The 21,651-nt window shown below is 39.8% G+C and overlaps 1 long non-coding RNA gene across 1 annotated transcript; it reads left to right on the top strand.

The window, feature by feature from the left end:
- The first annotated feature begins 126 nt into the window (after positions 1-126).
- Positions 127-15,608, top strand: LOC116658324. Its single transcript, XR_004313669.1, has 3 exons — positions 127-250; positions 971-1,106; positions 14,480-15,608. It is a non-coding gene; the product is annotated as an uncharacterized LOC116658324 (long non-coding RNA).
- The last annotated feature ends 6,043 nt before the right edge of the window (positions 15,609-21,651 follow it).

The raw sequence follows: 21,651 nt of genomic DNA, 5'->3' as shown, positions 1-21,651 counted from the left end.
GCCGGCAATGCGGACTCGTACCCCTCGTCCGAGTGTGTCCAGGCTTGGAAGACAGCAGGAAGCGGAAGCGCGGGAAGAAAGTGCTTGTGAATTTACCTACTTATAAGAAAGAAGAATTTAAACATCATCAAAGATGTGGGACCGACTTTGGATTGCCCTGGTTAGTGGCTTGCGATGAAAAGGCGCTATTTGAAATAGGAGTGCCGGCGCGAAAAGCAGGTCACTCCAGGCGGGGTGCAATGGAGCGATGGTATGGAATTGGTTTTAATACAAAGTAACTGCAGCAATTAATAAAATTCATTGTACATTTCCTTGTCTACATCTCAGTAAATCTGTTTCAAGTGTTTTAATAATTGTATAATCACGGGGTCTTCCAAGATAAGCCATTTGCAGCAAACGTTTAAAATGCAACCTCGTACGGGGAAGAAGGAAACACGCGTATGTTAAACTTCTGGCTTGATGTCTATATTACCCAAAGCTGGAATTGACTTTTGCTTGCATTGTTTTGTGAGGAGGCGGGTGACTAGATTTCCTCATTGAGTTCTGCTTGGAGGAGGTCCCTGGGAATTGAACCCGGCACCTCCTGGGTGTTGAGCATGCGCTGTACCACTTGAGCTATATACCCTTACCCCTGGAACTGACTTTTAAAATGACTTTTATAGCTATTTGGCCCCGAATAAAACACTTGGGGGAAATGTTAACTTTAGAGATTTGAGTTATCCTCTGCCTGATGAGTAGCCTTTGGAGAATGAAATTTACACATTCTTCACACTGAAACAGAGCAAAGGTCAAAGGTAGGAAGTAGAAGTAAGTCCCAGCGCAGCGCAAAGCTGAACTTCCAGACCGTGGCGTCTGTGATCTGTAGTTTCCTTTTTTCAGCAGCATGTGGAGACTTCTCTGGTTTTACACACTTCACTTTTTTTTCTTGTTTTTACTAAGTTCCGTGTCTCAACTTTTAATGTTTTTGCAGCTCTGGTCTTCATTTTTGGCCTGCAGTCCTCTGGCTGACTCAATTTGTGTTCTCTGTGTGGATCCTCACTTGCTGGTGTTCAGAAATAATGCTGGATTAAAAGAGCAATATTTATGAGCATTCTGAAACAGCTTTTGTAAATATACACTTATCGTATTTTTTTTAAGCAGGAATATGTAAACTAAACAAATTAAAATGGGCCCGTGGGAAGTTGAATTTTACTAAGATATGCATTCATGCATAAATCAAGTGAAATCGCCAGGAAGGATATCTACTAAAATGTTAATTATTCAAAGCAAATAAAAGGAAAATATGAGTGAGAGGAAAAATCCATTAAAGGCGTTAATGCTCAGGGCTTTCCATCCTTCACGCGATGAGAGAATATATAAAATTGACCTGATACCTTAAGGAGCCTACAAGTTAGGTGAGGAGAGGGGATGCCGGCCCAGGAAAGGGGAGATAATAGCACAAGCCAGGAATTTTCAGTGGAAAGGCCCTCCGTGCTGAACCAGGTAAGAGGAAGAAGTGATGAACTGCTGAGGTCACTGGGGAGTCCTGAACTTCACAGAGCGGTTGGAATTTGAATTGGGTCCTGATGGACGGAACAGGCTTGGCAGGAGAGGGAAGTTGATGTATAACTAGAAGCTGAAAGAACAGAGTTCAAGGCTAGGCATGAGAAAGTAAAAGGGAATTCTGAGACCATACACATCCGTTGTCACGGTGGCCATGGGCATGGCGGGATGTATTGGAAGGTAAGTTTAGGAATAAAGTTTAGAGAGGTTTCCTCACCTATAGGGTGAGAGCAATGTTATTTACTGCCTAGGACTGTTGTGAGAATTACGAACTAAAAATTGTATCTGTAAAACCCGTATCATGGCATGACGAGTGCTAAGACCACAGTAAGTGGCCACTATCATTATACTGAAGCTCAGATTGTGAAGAGCCCTGAAGGCTACATTGAAAAACACAGACCTGTCTCTACTGATGGTGAAATAATGCCTAATCTAACAAACGATTCCGTTTGGTATAAATTCTAGGGATAAATTCTCGGAAGAGCTGGGGTGTGAAAAGTTTGACAAGGGTGAGGCAGTGAAAATGGAAAGGAGACCAGTTCAACAGCCAGTGAGACTGAAAATCAGTATGATTTGGGAATCAGATTGGATGTGGACGTCAAAGGCAAAGAAATAAGAAACAGGTGGAGTTTCAAGCCACTGAAAACTATCAGTGGAGGGAAGGAAAAAAATAAGATAACCATGGATGTGAAGATAGGAAGAGGCAGGAACAGGGTCATGGGAAATTTAGTTTTAAGATACTGGGGACCTCTCTAAATCTATAGGAAGGGAGATGTCAAAGGACGGAAAGAATAGTGGTAAGGAACTAAGTCCAGATATGGGAAAGCAAACATAAACCTGTCTTTTCACATGAAAACTGCCAAATAAATTCTCAACTCCATGATTTTTTGTTTTTCCTTTTCAAATACTTTTTTCGGTGGGGAGGTAACTAGATTTATTTATTTATTTGGTTTTTCAGTGGAGGTACTGGGGTTTGAACCCAGGACCTCATGCTTGCTAAGCATGCACTCTACCACTTAAGCTACACCCTCCTCCCATTAAACAGATAGATTAGATTGAAAACAGGAACCAAAAGTAGAATTTTATAAATAATACATAAAAAGTAACAAGATTGCACTCATGTTAAGAGGCTCCCAAGACAGTATCTATTGATCAAACCTCAAGTCAGCCTTCACTCCTTACTTACCCCATTCTACAAAATTCAGGCTGAAGTCCAAGAACGAAGAAGTGGAAATGTTACATTACATTCATCAGCCTCTCGGTTTTCCTATATGGTGTGCGATTACACAAAGAGATTCAAAAGCAGCCTTATGGAGGGGGAGAGTGCAGCTCAAGCAGTGGAGTGCATGCCTAGCATGCATGAGGTCCCAGGTTCCATCCCCTCTACCTCCTCTAAAGTAAACAAGTAAATCTAATTACCTGCCCCACCCCAAAAATTTTTTTAAAAACTCTCCCAAGAGCAGCATCAGGTATTTTTTTTTCCAATCCTCAAAGTACTTACAAATTAATTGAGATAACAACCTGCATATGAAATAGACTCACACAGTTACATACAGATGCACAAAAATACACATAAAGATAAAAGATACAGAAATCCTAGAAGAGACAAAGCAACTAAAGTTTATTGGAAAAGAAGAAAATTATATTCTTAGTGACATTTTTTTTTTCCTGATTGTTTATTTTGCTTTTGGCAGACGTGTTTCTTCAAAACTTCTTAGAAAAATGACAAGCTATTTCAATGGGTTACCGTAGGGTCTCAGTCATTATTTGTACACAAAAGGAGCCCTAAGCTTCTGGATCTATCAAGAGCTTTAAAATAAACATTTTAATACACTTCAAGGCAATGGCTTCCAGGCAGATAGAGCCACTGATACAGAAAGAATGTCACAGCTAACAATAAAAAGCTAGATGTTTTTGTCAATAACATTTTCCCCAGATGCTTTAGGGGAAATTAAGAAGCAATATTCCTATGAGTGTTGGAAAAACCTACTGCTGGATGAATCATTGCATTAGTTTAATTGTCTTATGATATTTCATGTACCAGTACTGTGGAAATTACTGAAATGAACCTCATAATCATTTTCTCTCTCTGCCACATTTAAATTGTTACATAAAGTGTTATGTAAGTGTCATTAATTCAACACACATTAATTGAGAATTTTGGGTAGGAAAGGCACCATGTCAGGCACTGATCAGGGCATGGATGGAAAAATTAATAAAAGATAGTAGATATGCCTTGGAATTTCTAGGTTTATCTGCATCTTTGATTCTCATGTGTGTGTGCTGCATGTGTGTATAAAGATGGAACAGCTTAAATATATAAATTGAAGTCCAAAAAAGATGGTGTGATTCCTTATGAAAAGAGGTGTAGAAACAAATGTAATTAAATATAATTAGGTACATATGTAGATGAATAATTGTTTTTCTGGCTTTTTTTGCATCACTAAATTCCTTTAGAAGGATGGGAAACACATTATTCTACTTTGTGCTTCCTCCATTCCTCAAAATTACAGTGTATTGCTGTGTAATTATTTTTCAATCTAGAAGTATCCATAAAAGGTTAGATAATTGTAACAAATTATTTTAGGAAATGAAGTAAAGAGAAATAAATTGGTAATTAAAAATGCAGAAAACCATCATCTTTTATTTTTAAATAGCTAAACACATTAGATCCTATCCGGTCATGAATGTATTTTTCTCTTCTCTTCCTCTTGGGCAGGTCAAGTGTGAAAATAATAAGTTTCATGACGCACAGAAATAACTTTAAAAATCTTGCCAGTATTTACTGGGAAAACGTATCATCATGGAATTAGGCACCGGGGCGGAACATGGAGTGATGCTGACAGAAAAATATTAGATATAAAGTACTGACTATTTACTGATTATTATAGCTACCGCTTTTTTTTTTTAAAGTGTTTTGTTACCAGTATTTGCTAAGGCAAATGAAAATTGTCCAGTTTAGTATCTTTTAAAATGCTTCACCTAACTTCTGAGAAGTCATTTGTTAGCTATTTTTCATTGTTATGGATGAATATAAACAGCCACCTGCAAGGGCAGTTTAGAGTGGCGAAATGTCACAGCCGTTGTCACCAATGCTATTCACATCATCACGGGCCTCCGTGGCTGTCCTGCGTTGCATGAGTTACTTAGCAGAACAGCAGTAGCGAGCATGCGCCGTGTCCTCAGTCACTCACCACCTGGACTGGATTTCACAGAGGTCAGCTGAGATCTGGGATAGAATTTGTACTTCTGTAATCAAAACAGCGAGAGAGAGACAGGACGAGGAGGGGTGGGAGAAGACTGCCAACTCCAGCTGCCTTTTCTGCAAGGTCTGTTTGGGGATGTCTGCAGTCCTATCTCACTGCCTCCCAGACGCCTTTACGCCTTACTCAGTGGCTCTCCAGCCTGTGACGCCCTCTTGTTCCTTTCTGCGTCTCTGCGGGATCCATCACCCAAGACCCATCTCTATTTCCACATTGCCTAATTCTGGTTTTGACTGTTGGGTGCTCTTTAAAAATGCACAAGCCTTAAACCCTTTACTACTTCTCTGCCAAAATTACGTGACCTTGTAACATCCCTTTCATTGATTTTCAGGGCTCTTACTGACGTCTTCTGGTATCATTTAATCTTCCCAGTGACTTGTCTTCCAATCACATCGGTGGTTCTCACTGGAACACCAACCCACAGGGGACATTTGGAAACTGTTCCAATGATTGAGGGCTCTCCTGGCATTTGGTGGGTGAGGACCTGGATGACATACGTCCTGTAACGTGTCCTGCACAATGGAAAATTACCCCTTGTCTTGTGCAAGTAACAGCAGTCTTGCCAGACATAACGAGGGTGAAAAACCCATTAATAATTACTTAAGACTAGAGTTTCTCTCTTCCACATATGCATACAAGATTTTTTTGCAACTAAGTTTAATTTTTTGCAAGTAAGTTAATTTTTTCTACTTCTAATTTTTTTTTAATGTAAAAATACAGTTTTAGTATACATTGCACTGTAGGACTCTAGTGACAATATATTTTGCTTAATGGAGATATATGCCAAGAATTATTCTTTATTTTGTACATCGCAGCACCGGCAAAACCGCATCCGAGTTACCGATAAAACACACCCACCTTTCCTGGCCACCGCAGGTCCAGTATCTGATAGCTTTTTCATGTTTCCTTGTAGAATTATGTGCAAATATTTACAGATGAATATTTACATACTAAAAAAGTATTTTTTAAAGAATTCCTTGTACTTAGATTACAAATTAGGGCATGAAATTACTTTTTAAAAATACATATATATAAGTTATTTTGTCAATAATTTTCCATTTATTTTAGTATAAGGAAGAGATATTAACTTTCAACCTTATTTGTTCAAAAACATAGAGGGATATTGAGTCTAAGAGTTGAGCTCTACAGAACCAGATTATACCCTTTCACGGAAAAAGCAGGGTGGTCAGGAGGGGTACGTGAATTGGAAAACCAGGTTGTCTTGAGTAATTCCTTGTAGCTGGCATGGTGTCTTAGATTCTAATGTGCACATAGTAATGAAGAACCAGCCCAGCGATGGCTGAAACCAGTGTGTGATGACAGAATAGTTCCAAGGTATAAATCAGGTACTGAATGACAACAACGAAGTCCTTAATGTGGTCTGTTGCGTGGTCTGGCCTGTCTACTTCTCTAAACATCTGGCATCTCCACCTCCCTTCATCCTGTACCCCCTGCCCTCACTTTCTGAGCTCCAGCCCCATCAACCTCCTGTCAGCCATCTGTTTACCCAGATTCTCTTCTTCCTCAGGGCATTTGCACGTGCTGTTCCTTCTGCCTGAAAAGCTCAGTGTCTTACCCTGACTTCGCCTCTGTTTCCCTTGAGGAAATCACTCTCTAGAATGACTCCAGTGTTTTGTTTTGTTTTGTTTTTTTAATGCATGTTTGTTCGTTTGTTATCCTGGCTCAATATTGCTTCATGGAAATCCCTCTACGTCCAAAAGCAAAGCTCTCACTGATTCTTTTGTGGGTGCATGATATCCCTTTGTGAGGGGGGTAATCCTATATTACAGATGTGGCATTTCCCTACTGAATGAGAATTTATACCTGAAATACCATATTTTTCCACTCTTCACCATTTTGCAATAAGCATCCTTGTGCATGGATGAAGAGTCTACTATGAACGCTTCCTCCAGAGTTAAATGCAGCCCTTCCTTCCACAGGGAAGCCTTCCTGGCTTCTCAGACCAGATCAGTTCTAGGCTGATCAATCTTCATGTGGTTCTTCTTCCTAAAAATGATCATAATTATAATTTTAAGTTTATTTATGCAAAAGCTCAATTCCTCTATTTCCCAGATGACAAGCATCCAATGGTTTCAGTACATCCCTGCAGCCCTAGTGCTTGGTAGGGTCGCAAAAAACATACAAAGGATGAAGGACAGAATGGATGAAGTATTACACCTGGCAGCATCCTCCCTTTAACTCTTCTAAGTGATGCCTGCACACTCTGCCTTTTGTCTCTTACCCACTTCTATAGCTGACATTCCCTCTTCTAAAAATTCAGTTGATACAGATTTTAAAAGGACACATGGAAGAGACTGTGAGCTTCAAGGACCTGACTTCTCTATGGCTCAATATTAAACTTCAAATACCAAAATTGATCTTTTGACCCCTGCTCTCCTCATTAGAGTGGAATTACTCGTATTTAAACACAAACAGACATGTTTTTGAACAGTGTTCATGTTCTGCCTTAGCCACCCACCATACTCCAACCAAAAATATATTTCCCCAGTGTGGGTTAGACAGAAAGCTATTTAAATAGACTACACTTCATTTAAGCAGATGTCCCTGCAGGCTCCAATTCTGCTTACAAACATAAGCAAAATAAAACCCACCATCATTATGATTATTAGTTGGAAAAAAAGGAGTCAAGGGTGAATGTTTACCCAAGAAAAAAAATTGCAAAACCATATAGGATTCTATTGCTGTAGACAGATGACATTGTTATTTGTTATTACACAAAGAACAGGTTTTTTAATTTAAAAAAATCTATTATGAAAATCAATTGGGACATGAGAGCACCAGGAATGAGAAATGGTGAAAAGAAAATAGAAATCCAGATGGAACAGAGATTGAAATCCAGTAACATTACCGAAGTTTACGAGCCTAAGTTATAGCGCCTTCTGACTTTCATTCACATCCTGGGTTTGTCCTGACCCCTCAGCATGGCATCTTAAATTCCCATGTCTCCAAATTCATACCCCTAAATCTGGCATAATTATAATGATACTGACCAACCTCAAAGAGATGTTAGGTAGCTTAGAAAGCCTGCAATTAATCATACAAAAGTCTGATACTAGTATGGTTATCATTACCCCAGACATTCCACACCTATTTCAAACATCAAAGTCCAGACAAGCTCTCAGATGAATTAGGATAAAAACATGGGCTTATTCGCCACATGGCGAAATTCCATTCTGATGGTTCACCTTCAGGACTGCATCCTGAAAAGATCGTCTGATGTTTCAAAATACACACCCCCCTCCTCCATTAGGTTTTCAGCTAGCCCAACCTGTGGACTAGGGGAAGGCGTTTGTCTTAAATTAAGCCAATCTGAGCTTCTCTTCAAACTTAGAGACAACTTCAGCATGTGTCCAGAGCTATAAAATCAGTCTGTGAGTAGCCATACTTAGTCACGTAAAAACAAAGAGAATGAGCCTGCAAAGAGGCATTGAGGACACAGAAGCACAGGGCAGAGTACAGACAAAAGGCAGGAAATGAGTCTTCAGTGGCTTTCCACTTCTGAGGTCCAGATTCTGTTGTGGGCTGCAATGCCATCCTGTCCCTGGGCTTGCGAGAGATCCCACCCATCCTCATACTGTACCTCCCCCTCCTCCATTTGTAAATACAAGCTGGCTACTTTCCATCTACAGGAATTCTAACCAATGATCTATTTTAGTATCAGGTGAAGGGCTGAGAATAATAAACTCTCAGAGAGAGTGGAACTTGCTGTCAGAAAAGGATCATGTCTGGGCGGTGGGGGGTTGAGGGGGGTTCCCATCCCAAAGGGAGAAACTGATGGTCCACACCATTACAATGAAGCACTTGACTGAGCTATTATCTGTTGGATCTTAGGCTGAAAGCTTATCAAAGATGGAATGTTAGTGGAAACAGTAGCAAATAACAATATATGTGAAAGTGTGTTGTTTGCACCTTGAGATGTTTAGTTTTAACACAGGATACGCTCCAGACCTCCATTCACCTATAAGCGCATGAAGAAAACCTGGGTCAATGATTTAAAATATTTCAGATCATGACAAAAAAAATTAATCATGAATCACATGAGCTGCAGGAGGTGGATACACCAGGTCCTACGGGTAAAATTGATGCAATGATTTAAAAAGTACAGAATTGAAATATTGGGTGTCTATGTATCAAATCTGCCCCCCCCACTCCCCATGTCTTTAAAGCAGTCTTCTAATATTTGTTCTCGGAAGTAATCATTTGTTCCCGGAAGTACTAATCTTTGCATTTCATTGTAATCACTACATCTCATTCCATCACTACATTAGGCAGTCAGGAGGAAGGGTCAGGACCGGGTCATGATAAGAAAGGCTCCTACCTCATCCCTCTGTTACCCACCCATGGTCTGTGGCTGAGCTCAGTCAGCAGAGAAAAGGGGTGCTGGGGGTGCCGAGCACTGGTCCCAGCTCATAATCACAGGCGGGGAGCGTTCATGGTAAAAATAGGGTTTGGAGAGTGTCCTGACTGGCAGTGTCTTGTGGGAATGTTTCTTAGCAATTTGAGCGCCCCCCCCCACCCCCCAGAATGAAGTCAAAAGACAGCCCAGGAAGTTTCAGGGCAGTGGGAGGGTGAAACTCTGAGGAACAGTGACCCATAAAAACAAGTATCACTTGGGTGACTCTCAGAGCTAGGAAGGAAGTGGTGATTGCATACCTACGTGTGTGGCCACACACACACACACACACACACACAGGGGAGCCTTCCTCGTGCTCCTCTCGGGGAGGACTCAAAGAGCACTGCACAAGGAAAAGATCAACATTTATTTCGTGAAGGATCCCTTCTGTTTTTCCCCCACCATTGTTTACTGGAAACGCTGGCCATGATGAAGGCTGTAACTTCAGGTCACAGTATACCAGGGGGTGACAATCCATCCCTGGACAGATTGAAAATGAACTAGAGAAAGAATGAGTTTCACTGAGACAAATTCAATTTATTGAAAGCCCCTCAGATGTTTTGGTCCAACCAGCACCCCGTTTTTTGGAAACCTGTATTTTTCCTAGCCCTTTTGGACCTCATGGGACAGAGAACCCCAGCACCTCCTCACTCTCCCCCTAGTGTGACATTTGAAATAATTACAGCACACTAGGTGAAGACATTTAATACTTGGTCATAATGTGAATAATGGGCAGCTAAGGTTGGAATATATGAATGGATTGGAAAATATCTTATCAGCATATCTGCCTTTGTGGAGCCATTTTTCCCCCACACTTGAGGTTCCAGGGGGAACTGTCAATCACAGAGTATGTCCCTCCCCTCACCTGTATGCCCAGACTCAGAAGTAAACATGTGATGCAGACTTGGCCATGGGCTGAACTCCATTTTCCTTAAATAGACCAACTGGTCCTGGGTGAGCTTATGACAAGAACAAGATCATTCATGAGTCTCCCCTTGGATTCTATATTTAAATAATGGAGAGAAAACTAGGAAATACACTAAGAATCTAACAGTGACCCATCTTCCCCAGACACACGAAGGAAGTCCAACTATAGTAGGGGATACCAAGGTTACAGTCAGAGGGAAGCAGTAAACGTAGAGATAGATGTACTAGAAAATTGTTTAAACTCTGAAGTCTAGTTGAGTCTGAATCTAGAGTCTAGAACAAATAACTTGACCTAATAAATTTCCCTTTTAGTTTTAAGTTAGTTTGAGTTGGTTCTGTCCTAAAGACTCCTGATACAGTCCCAAGGGTATGCGTCTGGGTGAAGGGACGAGCATGACTTCAGGTTTTCCCCAGCTATGGAGTAGTCAAGTGTTGGTTGTTATGCATCAGACAGTTGACTTGGGGGTAGGACGTCTTTGGATATATGGCAAGGAAAGACACATACTGGCTCAGAAACCAAGAGTAGGACACAGCATGACTTTTTGGCATTGCTAACAGTAATGGTCCTTCCTCTGGAAACTTGCCAAGCATCCTGGGGGTGAGGTGACAGCCATCTTGAAATTGTGTCAGCTCCTCGATGCTGACAAGGTCAGGAAGAGTTTACTGAACCAGGCTGGACTGATCACACTTTCTCTCCTATTTAGAAATGGTCTTGAGAGTTGCTAGTTAGTCACAGTGTGGGACTGGAACCACCACATGGAAACTCGGGGGCTGTGGCAACGCCATTTCCTGTTAAAGAGGAGAAGCAGAGAAAGCCATCATGCAGAAATGGAAAACTGATGCAGATGTGCAGAAATAAACAAGAGAAATGGAAAGAGAATTTTGATGGCTCTCCTGGGCTTCATCTCATTGTCTTCTGCAGCTCAATGCTGTTCCAGCCCTTATGTTACTCCTCCCACTCTGCAAATTCAATTAAGCTTCACTGTGTGTTTATCCAGCCATTGCTTGGGTTCTGTTCACTTGTAACTGTAATGATTCAAAATAAAATAGCTGTGTCATCATTACAATAATTTGGATGGCAAGGGTAGTAATAATGTTAGCGAACATTTATCGAGCATTTTTCATACCTTTCTACAACATATTATATAATCTTCACAATTACCTCATGAGATAGATATTATTTTTAGTCTCAATTTAAATATGATGAAGTGAATGTTGACATACACTGTTACCTCTTTGGTTGAAAAATTATTCAGGCAAATTATTACTATAAATTAAAGAACTAAAAAATACTGGTTTTCCTTTCAATAAGCTATGATATTGTATTAAATGTCCAACAGAAAAGTGAAGCATAACCCCAGGGACAGAGTAAGTTCTTTTTTTATACAGTTTTTTTTTTTTGATATGGGTTATTTACTAGCATAAGATGATAATTATTAAGAAGTAAGTTCCAACCATCAGGTGGCATTATAAGTCATTTTGATAAAGACTATTATTTGATTCAAAAAGTCTCCCAAAACAACAAAGAACATGCTATCCCGCTGACACTGAGCCTGTTTAAAGTTCTCATAGAAAATTCTGTGAATACGTTCAGAGAGAGAACACTTGGTGTGTTGTGTCTTCAGTACTCGGTTTTGTTTTCCCCTGGTATTTTTCTTACTTGAAGCTCTGGTTTTATATTTTAAACAAATGCTTACATGACTCAGACAATTTGATGTAACATGAAAGAACAACTTTGCCCCTAGCGAAACGGAACTTCCGTGGGCTGCCTAAATTAAATGTCTGGGAGAAAAAAAAAAATTAACAATAGGGAATCTCACCTATGACATGAGCTCCCACAATATAATTCAATATAAAGCCAAGATTTCAACCTGATACCATTGTATCTTCTCTGCATTTCGTGCACTTTTATGTAGTACTCATTAGCTATTTTTGAGACAATCAAAGTAGGCTGGATCCAGTTTTGAACTGCATCCAGGGGATGACTTGTGTATGATTCAGAATGATTTCATTTCAGAAACCTACCCCTATCCTAGTTTCTTGCTGTCACTATGCCAAGGGTGGCTGAAATGCCTTTTCATTGTATTACTGCAATTGTTTTCATGTCTGGCCCCCCATTAGACGGATTACCTTAATACCAGAAACTGTGCCATCCTTACTTACCTTTCTTTCTTTGGTGCCTGGTGAGCACTTAATAAAAAAGGGTAAAATATCTATCAATATTATACCCAGCAGAGGATCATCCAGGGTTCTGGGGCACTCACATAGCTAAGACACAGCTCAGCTGACAGGGTACAGGAGTAGTCTGACCACCTATTATCACTCTCTCTTTACTGCTTTCATCTAAAGACTTCCTAGAGTCTTCAAGGAATCCAGGTGCCTAGGAAGTCTGGAGATGGGAAGCTCTAGAGAATCCTTAATACGGTCAGCTCTCTGAGTCCTGGTGAGTGTGGTGCCCGCATAGGTCATCTTCCCAACATAGCCTGGTCACTAGTTTTTGTTGTCATTGTTGTTGTTTTTGTTTTTTAATCTCTCCTCCAGTAATCTTAGCCTGCAACCTACGTCAAGAACCAAGCCCGTGGTCATACCGTAGACTTTGCCATTACCCACGGTGACACCCTCTCTGTAATGTTAACTTCAAATATCACACTCGGATCACTGCCTTCATTCTTCTGTTTGTTCCTACTAGACTTTGGATATCTAAAACCTTACACCCATGGGCCTTCAATTCACCAGCTCTAACATCTTCTCCCTCCTCTTTGCCTCGTGCAGTTCACCTCTCTCCTACCTGACTTGGATTCAAGGTTCATCATGACGACCATCCCCTTATATAAACTCTTGATTTCCACGATCCTCTTTCCGTCCAGTGTATTCTCCTAGCCAAGTGCCCAGTCCTGCGTGAATATAGCCCTCTACCTCTTCTGCACTTACACCAGCAGAGAGACTATGGCTGGAGAAAAACTCACCACCATGCTGACTGGACCCAGTTTCCATTTATGACCACCTGACTTCCAGTGGCTCCCCCCTACTGCCCTTCCCCTGTTCAATTCCCTCTTCCCACTGTTCTTCCTGACTCTTTCCCATCTTCTCTTCTGTCCCCAAGCCCCTAACATCACTCTCAGCTAAAGACTTTGTATTCTGCTTTACTGAGAATACTGAAGAAATCAGAAGAAAATGTCCTGACATTCCAGCAACCACATATAAAAACCTAAACAGGAAATCACACTCTGACCTGACTCCTGGGAAAGGCCAATCCTTCCACGTGTGCACCAGACTCCGTTCCCTGTCACCTGCTCCACGGCAGGACATGGCTTCCTCTCTTTTGTGTCTCTATTCCACTAATTCTCTCTATTGCATCTTTCCCATGAATGTATGAACATGTTATAGTATTTTCCATCTAAAAGAAAATGAAAGAAAAAATTTGAAAGCTACTTTCTCACTTTTCTGCTCTTCTTTACAACAAAGCTTCTAAAAAGAGTTATTTATACAGGAAGTCTCTAATGTCTAACTTCTCACCGTTTCTTGAGTCCATTTCGGTGAGGTCTTCCCCATCCCCACCCACTTAACATGGACAGCTCTTTCAAAATCATGCATGGCACTCAAGTCACCGAGTCCAGTGGTCACTTCTTGATTTGCATTCAATGGGATCCATCAGCAGCGTTTGTCACAGTTGATCACTCTGTTCTTGAAACACAACTCCTTACCCCACTCCCTTTGGCCTCCAAGACACCTCATTGGCTGTTCCTTCTGAGTTTTCTTTGCTGGGTCATCCTCATCTCTTTGATTTATAAACATTGTTGCTCATCACCTAGTCTTTCTACCTCTTCTTTATCCGTATATATTCCTTAGGTGATCTCTGATGAGTCCATAATTTTATCTCCAACCCAGTCCTTTTCCCTGAACTGCAGAATCATTTATCGGATGCCCCTGCCATATTTCAATTTGGAAATATGACAGTATCTAAAACGAACATACCCCAAATTAAGTCTTGGTTAGGTTTGCCCTTCAAAAACACAACAAAACAAAACATCTTGTCCCACTTGCAATCTTCCCCAAATCCGTAAATACTGATTCCATTCCTTTTTATTTCAGCTAAAAATACAGGTACATGCTTGATGTCTTCCTTTATAATAACAACCTGCATTCAGTCCACCAACAAATCCTATTGGATCATCCTTTATCTATCCTGAATCTCACTACCTATTATTTTTCAACTCCTGCAGAATCCTGGTCATTTCTTACTTGGACTATTGCAGAAGCCTCCAAAACTCATTAATCTGCTCTCCCCTTTGCTCCTATGTTTGCTAAGCTTAGCTTCTGCTTTATTTAATAGGAATACACAAGCAATGACATGAACAAGATAGAAATTTCCAGGAGGTTCCGTAGTCATCCGGGACCTGGTGCCTTCCATCCCGCTGTTCCTGGTACCAATCTAAGAAGTCTGCTCCAGCCCCGGGCACCTGTCTGCACTTTGTGGAGCACGGAGAGAAGATAGCACAGCAAAGAGGTCGCTCCCATCCTTTAAGGAGATTCACTGGGAGTTTTCACATAAAATTTCGACTGACTTATTATTACCCAGAACTTTGTGACTTGGCCTGACTATGAGAAGTGGGGAGTATAGGATCTCCTCATCAATGTGTCGAACTACTAACCAGGGTTCTGTTACCAGAAAAGAAGAAAGAAAACACTAGCAGATATCCAGCAGTTTCTGCCACATTTTCGCACTGTGTGTTCTTCAGCAGCTGCAATTGTTTTCAGCAAGAACGACCATCCAGGCATCTAATGGCTATATGATGAGAAAGACACCATCACCTTCATTCTTGGAAGAACCTCTTGTTTGTTCTCCTTACCTTGGCCCCCAAATGTCTATTCTTACAGAGCATCCAGAGGGAAATTTCAAAAATATATCTGACCTTATCATTCTTCACCATAAAACTATCCAATGACATCTCATCGTGTTATCAGGGCGGTTGCCCCAGGATCATACCCCTGCCTCTCCGTTCATTAGAAGCCAGTTACTCTTACCCAAGTTTCAGGAGGCAGCTGCAAAGAGAAAAACAAAAATCTAACCTAATTGGTTAGAACCAACTAGGCACAAGATGGCGGAGGATTTGACTTCCGGTAGACCTTGAACCTATTTAAACACCCACGGTAATCCATTAGCGGCAAATGACACACCCACCAGGGCCATGACAGTTGACGATTGCCATGACAACTGGAAAAGCCCTTACAAGGATGGAAAAGGAGAGTTGCGTCAGTTCTGGGTCCACACCACACCCCTGTTCTCAGTAACTCATGAATATTCCTCCCACTCTTCCCAGTTCCCTCCGTGTACCTCAACCCTCCTATGGTGTCTCTGCTCAGATTGGGTTGCCAAGTTAATTTGCAAACTAAGGTCCTGCTTCTGCATTCTTTGGCCATTGAATAAAGCTTGTGCTGGTACGGTCTCTGCATTGGTTTCATTATTTCCAAATCCAGTCGGAAAAAGAGCCTCTCTGACCCGGGACAGGGGGGCTCAGCCTGGACTGGGACCTGAGTTACTTGGTAACAATCCGACTCAGAGTAGCATCCGAAATCCTTACAACAGCCTGCAAAGTCCTGCGCGAATTTCCCTCTGGCTACCTCCCTGATCTCATTGCCATTGACTTTCCCCACTTGCTCACTGTTCTACACACACAAGGTCCTCCCTGCTGTTACTCATAGATTTCACACACAGACCCACTGCAGGGCCACAGCACTCACCATTCCGTTTGGCTGGAACATCCTTTTCTCAGTGTCCCTGTGGTTTACGACGCATGACTTCCTTAGTGAGTCTTCTGCAAATGCTCTATACAAGAGAACATCCCCTGGTCACTGTCTAGTCCCTTTTACCCTTTTATTTGTTCCTCATCTACATATTGTATTACATTTTTGTTTAATTGTTTTTATGATTTTTTGTGGTCTCTTCCCATTGTCACGTAGCCTTTTCAAAGGCAGGGATTTCTTCACATTTGTTCACTATTCTATCTAAAAACACCAAGAACTGCATTTGGCACCTGGAAGACGTTCAATATTTAATAGGGAGTAAATTATATTTATTAATAGAAGTTGGGACAAAGTTAATATCTACTGTAGAAAAGAATGTTTTCAGTTCATTAACTTTAGTTTTCTGCATACCTTTAGATGAATATTAATTACTCATTAAATAATGTTTTTATATGGAAGGAAAATCTGCCACCCCAAAATGTGTCTCTTTGGCATGAGGATTAATTTAGGGCTGTTTTAAAAAACAAGACTCAGGACATTTTTCTAGTCACCTCCCCCTTAACTGCATAAAAGAATTTAGATAAAGCGCCGGTTTCCAGAATAGACTTACTACCAGAGCTATCTGGAAAGAACACGGGCTAGGCGTGGTGGGAGAAACTTGGCAGGACTCAAAGATCAGAGTCCACTCTGCACCCCATTAGCCCTGCCTGGCCCAGCAAACATTTGTTTAGGAAACATTTGCCTTTTATCTCTGTGTGAATTGCCTCCCTCCCCTTTGAAGTCCCCAACTATTACCCCCAACATCCTCTTTTGTCTTTAGCTGAAGATGACATTTAGGTGAAGGTTTTAGTTCATTTTGGAGAGCTCGTCTTCCTGCTCTGTCCCATGTATACGTGTTACTAAACTTCTCTTTGATTTTCTGTTGTTAAAGTCTCATGTCAATTTAATTCTTGCATCAGTCAAAAGAACGTAGAAGGATAGAGGGAAATTTCTTCCTCCCTGACAGCTTGAGGGGTAAGAGTCGAAGGGCTGCTACATAAATTCTCTTGATCATTCGGTCTCCTGGTATGAAACATGACAACTAAATACCTCCCATTTCAAATGTTCATGAACTTTCAATAGATTTTCCTTGTCAAGGAGTATTGCTCAAGGAAGAATCGTTCTCAAATTTAATGAGGCTTCTTAGAGTTACACACAAATAGACTCACTAAAGCCACATTTTTCAGAGTTAGTGAAGACTTTTAGAAATCTTCAGGTATATAAATAATGTGATTGGTGACTTCAACCTTTGATGGGGGCATTGAAAGAGATTTTTATAGTACTGCCTTTGACAATTTTCTATTAAGAGTACCCAAAAAGTTTCACGATTTCTCCTCAGAAATAGATGTTTGGTTGAAAAACTCCCCTGTATTCTTTATGAAGTGTCTCTTCATAAATTACTACTATACTGAGACTAACTTGATTTAATCTAATTCAATACTTGGCTTATATTTTCATACCTTAGGCTGCTTGGTTGTCTGTTAGATCTTGGGTCTAAAGAAATTAAATTTCTTAGCTGAATTCAAAGTTAAAAACTACTTTCCCTTATGTCTCAGTCCTAAGTGGACTTTTTTTTTGCTCTCCTTTTAGATTGGATTATTAATTAAAATATATGAAATTTATTTATTGAGTACTTACCATTGAATCTTTAGCCCAATGCAGGAGATACCATCAGTCCATCTTGAAGATGATAATCTAAGACTCATACAGTCTTTTCATGTATTTAAGATCTATCTGTTTCTTATTCTGATAATTTTTAATTATCTCCTTCTTCCACTTTTTCATTGGTTGTTAATTATTTTCTTAATTAGTTGAAGGGGCTTTTTTTCTATATCAGGGGAATTAACTCTTTGCCTGAAATTTGCACTTATTTTCTAGTTCATCTTTAGGCTGATTTTTCTTACGGTGATTTCAGCCATGTTGGAATTTAAAAATTTTTCATTTTTGAGTGGTCCAATTCATCAGTATATTATTTCCTGACTTCTCTTTTTGTTTTGTCTTGTTTTTGTATCATATTTGGAAAGGGCCACTTCATTTCTGAGATGAAGAAAGAATTATTCCCACGCCAATTAGGATGACGACTGAAAAAAAAAAAAACTCAGAAAATAAGAACTGTTAGAGAGGATGCGAAGAAACTGGAACCACTGTGCATTGTTGGTGGGAATATAAAATGATGCAGATGCTGTAGGAACCAGGAAGGAAGGTTCTTAAAAAACTAAACAGAGAATTACTGTAAAAATCCAGCAACCCCACTTCTAGGGGTAGACACAAAGGAACTGAAAGCAGGGTATATTAGTCACAATAGCCAAACAGTGGAGAAAACTCGAATGTCTTTCAACAGATAAATGGATAAACCAAGTGTGGTATACATATAATGGAATCATTCAGCATAAAAATGTAATGAAATCCTGGTACCTGGTACCACACGGATGAACCCTGACAACATTGTGCTAAGTGAAATAAGCCAGACACAAAAAGACAAATATTACATAATAGTTCTCTTTGTCTGTGGTTCCTAGAACAGTGAAATTCATAGAGACAGAAAATAGAACAGTTGTTGCCAGTGGCTGGGGGAGGCCCGGTGGGGAGTTCCTCTCTAGTGGGTACAGAGTTTCAGTTTGGGATAATAAAAAAACTCTGGAAATGGATAGTGGCATGGGTTTCATAACAATGTGAATGCCTTTATTTCCACTAAATTGTCCACTTAAAAATGGTTAAAATGGTAACATTTCTATTATGTATATTGTACCATAATTTTAAAAAATTATCCCATTTTATCCTTTAATACTTCTATAGTTTCAGTTTTATATTAGATACTGGTGGCAAGAACCCAACCAATTTTAAGTAAGAAAAGAATCGGAAGACACTTCTTTATTCAGTTTTATACTAGTTTGTTTAACATGAAAATCAAATTTAGTTTTTAAATACTCATAAAAATTTCATTGTGGAGACTTTCCTGAAATGTGTGTTTGAATAGAAGCTAAAGTAAAATCTGCTCTTATTCGTTGTATCAGTGATTTTACCTTCAAAAAGGGAAAAGGAGGACTTACCTTGCAGGTCTACTTTTTGCTAGGTATTATCAAAATTGGAATTGGATAAGCATATTAAAAGATAAATCAGGGGCCAGATTTTTATGTCCGTAAATTCTCTCCCTTTAGAAAATGTCAAGTTAGTTACATCTCTGGTGTTATGGTCTTTATTAGTGGAACATTATATCTAGCTAAAATTAATTTTTTGAAAACCTGTAAGAGAATTTAAGAGTGATTTTAATCCCTTTTATTTTTTTTTCAAATAGAGAAGTGCATTAAAAAACTGCATTTCTTCAAAGACTGCAACTTCAACTATAATGACGATTGTTTTTACCCAGGAATTGCAACCAATATTTTTATATAAAACCCAAGGTTTCCATCTTATGTGATCTTAATGCTCCAAGGAGTGATACAGGAATTTTCAGAAATTACTCAAAATGCACATCTACTAACAATATTAGGTCCCAAGTGGCTAATACAAAGTGATCATGTGTGAGAGTGGAAAGAGATAAAGTCAGAGAAATTTCTGGAGCCAGATAACCTAAGGCTTTGCACATTCTGGTAAAGCCTTTGGATTTTTATCCAGTGTGATAAAAGGAGATAACAGAGGGAGTTTAGCAGAGGAGTAATTTATATTAAAGGGATGTTTGGACTGCAGCGTTTGGAAGGTTCTGTAGAAAGGTAAGGGCAGAAGCAGCTGGACCAGTTAGACGGCTATGTCAGTGGTCCAAACAAGGCAGGCTAGTTATGTGGTCGAGGGTGGTGGCAGGGAAGGTGTTGAGAAGTGGTTGGATTTAGGGTAAGGTTTGAAGTCAGAGTCAGTGGGATTTGCTCAAAGATTAGCTATAAGATGTTAGAGCAAATTTGGGAGTTTGAGATTTGCAAATATTAACTACTACATATAAAAATAGATCAAAAACCAATTTCTTTTGAACAGCACAGGGAACGATATTCAGTATCTTGTAATAACCTTTCATGAAAAAGAACATGAAAATGAATATATGTATCTCTATGTATGACTGGGACATGATGCTGCACACCATAAATTGACACATTGTAACTGACTGTACTTCAATTAAAAAAAAATGTTAGAGAAAGAGAGGCGTCAAGGATGAAGTCTGAGATTTCAGGATTAGGAAATGTGTATTTGGAAGACATGGAAGATGAGATGGACACAGTGAAGCTGAACAAAAAGAGCTTCAGTGCCAGATGGAGTGGTTTGGGCTTGTTCTTACAAGCGTGACAAAGTCGCTTTAGTTGCTCAGGCTGGAGAACAGCACGATGTGAGAGGTGCTGTCGGGGCACCTGGCCGCTTCGTCTAGCTCAGCAGGACTAAAGAAACAGGACTGGGAGAGTTTCTGCCTGAGGGTGGGAAGACTTGTTCCTCCTCTTTCCTCCTTTGGGAATGGAGGCTCTCATGCCCTTGGCTGTCAGACATGCCCTCCAGTTCCCTGTGGAATCTGTCAGAGAGAGAGCACCTTAGAATTAGCAGGGTGGGTATGGCAAACCACTCCCCACCCCTCCCCCCAGGCACAAATGGAGTCGATCTGCCTCTCATAAAACTTTCCAGGCAGCAACGTGAGCCGGCTGGAGGAAACTCTCAGCCCAGACTATGTGATTGTGAATTATGGCCTTACTGCTTACATTTCCCCAAACCTGGGCAAATTATTTACCTTCCACATGTTTCAGTTTTTACACTTGTGAAATGAGGTTAAAATAGTACTCAATTCATAGGGTCAAGGTGGGAACTAAACGAGTTTCACATTTCAAAGCATTTGGAAAGTAAATGTGAGCTGATTTTTTTTTTCTTTAACTTTCAAAAAAAAAAAAATCAATGTGGACTAATCCTTAAAATATGTTCTTACAGTAAGCTTAGTATGGATTGATCAGGATTTCTTGTAGGCAACAATGAGAATATTATTTCTGAAGAAAAACAGCAGAATTTGATATCTGGAAAAAGGAAATTAAATTTTAAATGATAATGTTGAGCAACTGGGGGAAGAATGGTGTCTTCAACAAACAATAAGGAAAGAACCCATATTTCAAGAAGAAGTTGGCAAATTCCTTTGGAAATGCATGTATTTAAGTCAATATTTTTGAATAGCCATCGGATACAAATGATATTTACAATGAAAATGATCCTGTAATTGCCTGTCACAAAGATTCTCTCTCGCTTTAATGCAGAGATTTCTTGATTAGGAAAAAAAAAAAAAGAAGAACAAAATCAAGGAGCATAAACAATGTGTGAACACATTCAAATATGAATTTATGAAAAAGGGACTATTTACCATTATAATAAGGCTGTGTTTTCTGTTTTAAATGCCCAAATGCATTTCTCCTGGATTGAGTGTCTGTTCTCATTACCCTGCATTCCAAATTCTGTGTGTTTATGCTGAGGAGCTAATGTTGTTACTAGTCACATACAATTACATGATTTAATTTATTGTATGTTTTCACATAATTATCAACCAGGAATATTTCCATTTTCATTAACCATAAGAAAAAGATACTTCAGATACAAAAGCTTTTATTAAAAAAAAAAAGGTTGTGGAAGTAATTAAGATGATATTTGGGTATACTAAAAAGAGGTTAGAATTTGGGGTGAATATGGTCATTTATGGCAATTTTTCCTATACCTACTACTCATTTGAGGAACTTTCATTCTTAACGTCTCTGGTAGGTAGAATAGTGT

This window comes from Camelus ferus, chromosome 20 (genome assembly GCF_009834535.1).
Source record: "Camelus ferus isolate YT-003-E chromosome 20, BCGSAC_Cfer_1.0, whole genome shotgun sequence".
NCBI lineage: Eukaryota > Metazoa > Chordata > Mammalia > Artiodactyla > Camelidae > Camelus > Camelus ferus.
This window is presented reverse-complemented; position numbering and strand designations above follow the sequence as displayed.